The sequence below is a fragment of the Rhipicephalus microplus genome, chromosome 10, assembly GCF_043290135.1.
Source record: "Rhipicephalus microplus isolate Deutch F79 chromosome 10, USDA_Rmic, whole genome shotgun sequence".
Classification (NCBI taxonomy): Eukaryota; Metazoa; Arthropoda; class Arachnida; order Ixodida; family Ixodidae; genus Rhipicephalus; species Rhipicephalus microplus.
In genome coordinates, this window is record NC_134709.1 from 103,805,251 (window position 1) to 103,811,250 (window position 6,000).

Sequence of the window (6,000 nt, forward strand, 5' to 3'; positions counted from 1 at the left end):
GGTCTGTGCAAGCGCTATAACTCCAACAAATGGAACCGCTCATTACGCAAACGCATTGGGCTTCCGCATTCAGCAGAATGGCGGCAATTCGGAAACAATGCAACTGCTGCACAATCATGTCTATCAGACTACTAGGCTCATCTCCAGCATCGCCAATAAACAGCACGGAATAAAAGAGGCCAATCTCATACGACTGGTGACTGCCTTCTTCATAAGCAGAGTCTTTTACGTTGCTTCAATTATGAAACTTACGCTCACTGACAAGAAAAAACTAAACATAATGATCAGGCACTGCTACAAGTGCGCGCTGCATCTCCCCACGTCTATGCCCAATGTGAAACTACATGACCTAGGACTCCACAATACTATAAACAAATTCATTGAAGTCCAACGTATATCGCACTACGAACAATTACGCCAAACCCCTACAGGACATCATCTCATGTGCGCACTCGGCATACATTACGTCTTCCAGTTTGGCCAGAAACTCCCAATTTCTTCGGACATTCGCAACACCTTCGTGATTCCATCTATAACACGCAATATTCACCCTGAATATAACCCGGAAAGACGAGTACACCGCACCAAGCAATTAGGTAAACGCTACGCGAAAGCCGCGCACGTGGCGTATGTAGACACAGCAGAATATCCTACGCATCGGGCCGTGGCCCACGGTGTCGCCACCGGGTCGCAGTACATAACTACCGCAACTGGCACCATTCGCGCGGACAAACCCGAAGGCCAAGAAGCAACCATCACTTTAGCCTGTGCTTCAACCCAAGCATCCTGCATCATCAGCGACTCCAAGACTGCCATTCACAACTTTACCAAAAGTGTGATCACCCAACCGGTGCTCGGAATTCTCAAAAGTGCACCTCTGTTACATCGCGGCCGCGTTGAGATCATCTAGACTCCGGGCCACTCGGGGCTCGCGGGGAACGGACACTCTCATGACACCGCCCGAGCTCTCGTCCACAAGGCGCATTATCCCACAGAGCATCACACCTCGTGACCTGAGGCGGCTGAGCGAGAGATGATGGTCTTCTCGTTTCTCGACAATGCGAGGGACAGAATGGTTACCTTTGGAGAAATCCTAATTATTACCGCAAAGCCAAACTTACATACCCACAATCAGACAAGTGTCTTAGTAAGCAGCAGTTCACTACCTGGCGTCTATTACAGACACGCACTTTCCGCTGTCCGTCACTGTACAGGCGTATTTACCCCGCTATTCACACGCCACAATGCAAAGTGTGCGGTGCTCCTAACTCCGTGCTCGACCATATTATATGGGCCTGCCCTGCAGCTACTCACTCAGGTAAACACAGCACGAACCCTACATTCACAATCACTACGTCCGAGCAGTGGGAGGCTTCGCTGCTAAGCACCTGCCCGGAGGACCAGCTCTGGGCTGTCCGGCTGGCCGAAGACGCCGCCGGGATTCAACTCCTGGCCACTGCTTGAGGAAGGGGGTAACAGAGGGGCCCGTGTCCCCCCCCCCCCGCCACTTTTGACCCCAGCAGGGACACTTCAATAAAGTTTCTTCTCTATCTCTCTAGACTTCACGGCGTGCTTCATCTCGGACAGCACAAAATAAGCTGAAAAAAGCGAAATCATTTGCTGTTGTTTTTCGGTGGGACAGCATTCCTGAAAAAAAAAAAAACCAGGCCTGCACGGTAGGCGCAGCACTGTCACGGCGAAAGCTAGAAGAGCGGCTTTTCAGAACCTTTTCAAAACACTCATTGGATAGCTACAGATAGCACACTTGCTCAGTACCTACTAAGGCATTATTGATAAACTTTTGGGTAGTAGGCTGGCATTCGCTACGGTATTTTTCGTCATTCTTCTGAGAAGCGCGGTATCCGCTGAGCACTAGCTAATAATTTTCTGCCAATTGCCCATGCATGCAGTGGCTAACACGATGAATTATGACGGAAGTGGGTATGCGCCACAGTTAATAGTGGAACAAGAAATACTTTTGTCATGATTTGGATTGAACGAGCACCGCGAAACAATCTTGGCTGACTTGGCGCACACTGAAACGCTCCTCCTGTTCAGTTTATGTCCTGGCTACGATTCGTCTTTGTTCACGGCGAGAATCCGGCTGGAGCCATATGCACATGCGTACTCGTTTTGAACATTTTGCATAAGAATAAATGACACAACTAGCATTTTGCAAGATCACATGCAAGGAATGCACCAATTACAGCAGCGGGTAGGGCTGAGAAAAGGAGCGATAAGCGAGAGAGTGAGGAAGACGGCTCGAGAACAATGAGGGACGCTACCTCAGAAACTTGTTTCTGAGGTAGCGTCCTCAAACTGAGCAACGCAGCTCCCTCTGGTAAGTGTGTGGTGCCTATGGAGCTGCTCCAGATATGCCAGTGCAACATACAGGGAGCTCTACCATTCTGCCAATAGAATAGTCTTGCTTCCCATGCAGCAGATGAAGCATTATTACCCGAAGTACTCTGAATCTGCCAATGGGTGACACCATTTGTCCATTCGAGGAGAGTCTTTTAGTGAAGAATCATTTGTAAATACGGGGGTAAACTGAGGTTGCTTCTATAAGGCACCAAAAATATAGGACCTACGTTTAAATTGCGTTGCTGAGTGAGTTGGTGCATGTATAAACATAGAAGTCGGGCGCCAAAAAAAAAAAAAAAAGAACACGACGCGCAGAAAACAACTAGCGCTGTTTCCTATCGATTTGTTTTCTGAGCCTTGTCGTTTTTATTGCAAAACTATCTATCTATCTATCTATCTATCTATCTATCTATCTATCTATCTATCTATCTATCTATCTATCTATCTATCTATCTATCTATCTATCTATCTGTCTGTCTGTCTGTCTGTCTGTCTGTCATTCTGTCTGTCTGTCTGTCTGTCTGTCTGTCGGTCCGTCCGTCCGTCCGTCCGTCCGTCCGTCCGTTCATCCGTCCGTCCGTACGTCCATCTATCTATCTATCTATCTATCTATCTATCTATCTATCTATCTATCTATCTATCTATCTATCTATCTATCTATATATCTATCTATCTATCTATCTATCTATCTATCTATCTATCTATCTATCTATCTATCTATCTATCTATCTATCTATCTATCTATCTATCTATCTATATGTAGATCCGGGGGGACATATGTTTCAACTAGGGCGCTTCGCATTTGTAAAGGGGACGCGGCGCGGCCCCGATGGGTGACTACAGCGTTGGTTTTTCGCGGCATTTGATATGGTGAACTTTCCTTTCACCGATGCTTGTCATCTTCGAAGCCTCGCAGGTCCACCCACTTTCTCGTGCCCCGTGCACAATAGTCATGCGCTTCACCATCACAAGCGAACGTGGGCACAATTCTAGAAGAGAACGACGCTGTTATAGGGAGCTATAAAGCGTTGACTCAATTATATACCACCCCAGTGTCCGACTAACACTTGCATAAGATGAGTTGTAAAACGTACCAAATCTTCTTAGTTGAAGGGCTGTTTGTAAACCTGTGTATAAAAGCGGCATCTCTATTGCAAAAAGCAGCGTCCCCACCATGATGCCAGTACGTTTTGTGGCACTGCTACACGCTGGTATTTACTGGCACTCTGAGAAACAGCTGGGTTGAACTAGTAGGGACGCTGGATTGACCGTTGTGACTTTGGTGCACACTGGGAAGCGCTGGAAACACTGGCATTTACACTGGAGTTTGCTGGAGCATAGTGGAGCACACACTGTTTCTACCAGAGCCACGTGCACGTTTATGTAGCGTGTGCAGTGGTACGTTTCGTTATTGGTGACCATAAAACGCTTGATTCGGTGGCACGAACAGACGCTGACCCAACATATCCCGAGCATTCCTCACTATTTTGCGTATCATACATTGTGATGATGGCCTGTGATATGTTAAATCGCTGTTTTTTAATGTTTTTCCTTGAAGTAAGGAGAAAAATTTGTTAATAATTTGAAGCAGCCGAGACTGAAGGTTTTTGCTTACTAGAAATATTTAAATTTGTAAATTACGCAGTGTAAATAACAGCGTTAATTGTTGCAGTGAACGTGTCTTGCAGCAATTAACGCATGTTTTTTGCATGTCCCCCGCGTATTGCCATACCAATTTCGCATCAGTGATGTATTGTTGTAAAAATTCCGTGTTGCATTGCTCATAATCCAGCGCTTATCATCAGTACTTACACAAACGACAAATTGTTTACACCGTAAAGTTTGCGAGACGTAATTGAGATCTCTCCACGCTTCCGAAGCTTTCTCAACAGATGAGTGAAAAACATCTGTCGTTAGTTATTGTTACACCGGAAATTATTTTACCGCAATGTATGTCCTTCTACTTACTTCAGCTAACAGTTAGAAATGTTTCGGAGCTCAAATTCAGAAACTTCAAGCGTCGCAACTCATCTGATATAATACCAGTCTTACCAAGTGCCCAACAGCGAGCATTACGCTATCGTGCGGGCCGCATCGGTTTACATGTTACGTGCGATTTTTCCTTTGAATAAACGCAAGTATAAAGTGTAAGAGCAGCCGCAAAGTATATTTTAGAAAAAATTCAACCTAAGTCAACCATTTTTCTTGTGTGCGGAGTCCGCACAAGGAGCGACGACAATCGATGCATCGTGCTTTCAGCAACGCAGGCTGTCAGCGAAAGCTGCCGGGTTCAGTAGCTGGTATTTCTCTCACTCGTATGTAAGAACACGCAATTTCAGTGGGTAAATTGGTGCGCCTTGGTTAACTTACACACCGGCATATTTTTTCAGCTGATTGCATTAGCATTTTTTGGCGGTCCTTTAGTTGTAGGTATCAATCTAACTGCAAGTCTGTACAGAAGCACGTCTGCTGTATACTCCCAAATGGACAAATGCGCGAGAATACTACCTTATTATTAAGCATTTACGCACATATATGATGAGCAAGTAATCATGATACCTCTATATATGTTGATCAGTAGCAAGAGCAAAAAAACGGCTATAACATAAAAAAAACTTAGCAGTAACAGCCGAACATCTGCGGTGCTCCTATTCATTTGGTATTTTCCGGAGGTAAGATGTAAATTCCTCAAATAAACTTTGTGCCCTTGCCAATATGCGCATTTCATTCGGGTCCTGCAAGCCGTCGGTTAGTATTGAATAAAGATGCAATTGTTATTTAGAAAGAAGGATCGAGTCTGTGTTGACTGCGTGACTTCTAAATATAAAGTTGTACGGAATGTTCATGTGTACCCAGCACCTCCCAGTAACATCCTGGTACAGCGTCCCATCATCCAACGCATTACTGGGTCTAAACTGGACAAGGCTTTGGACGCTGGTGCCGGTGGAACAGGGTTTTGCTATTGGCATAGTCAGCATGCAATAAAACTACACTACCAACCTAAAGCTACAAAACAAAGAGCGCTCATAAGACCAGTGGTACAACATACCAGGTCATCCCAATTGAAGGCCTCCTTGTGAACCAACGGTACAAAAGAGGTATGGTACGACTGTACTAAAAGTATAGTACCAGCTTACAAACAATGTTTAATGAAAAGCGGTGGTACATCATATCGGATCAACCTAACTGAAGGCTTCATTGTAAGCCTCTGCATGAAAGTGGTGTGGCAGGACCTAATAAAGCTATACTGCCACCTCATTGCTTAACACTCAGGGTTTGATATAAAGTGACGTTACAAGATATTTGCAAAGCTTGCAAAACTTGGAATTGTGGCAGTAAATTTTTTAGAATTTCTTATTGATTAAAATACAAGAATGTTGCATATGTTGGTGTTCATAAGGAGGTTGCAGATTCAATGATTGTATTGAGATCTACAGCATCTCTCATAATCATATGGTGGTTTGGGAACGCTGAGCCCCACTTATCAACTGTATTGATATCTCCTGTTGAGAGCAGATCTTGAATGGAATTGCACCAGCATCGTTTTGTAAATGGTATTCACGACGCGGAGCTGGCTGAGTGTTTTTCAACGTCTTGCGATGCGATCACTTCCCGCTTGTGGGGAAACATTTTTTA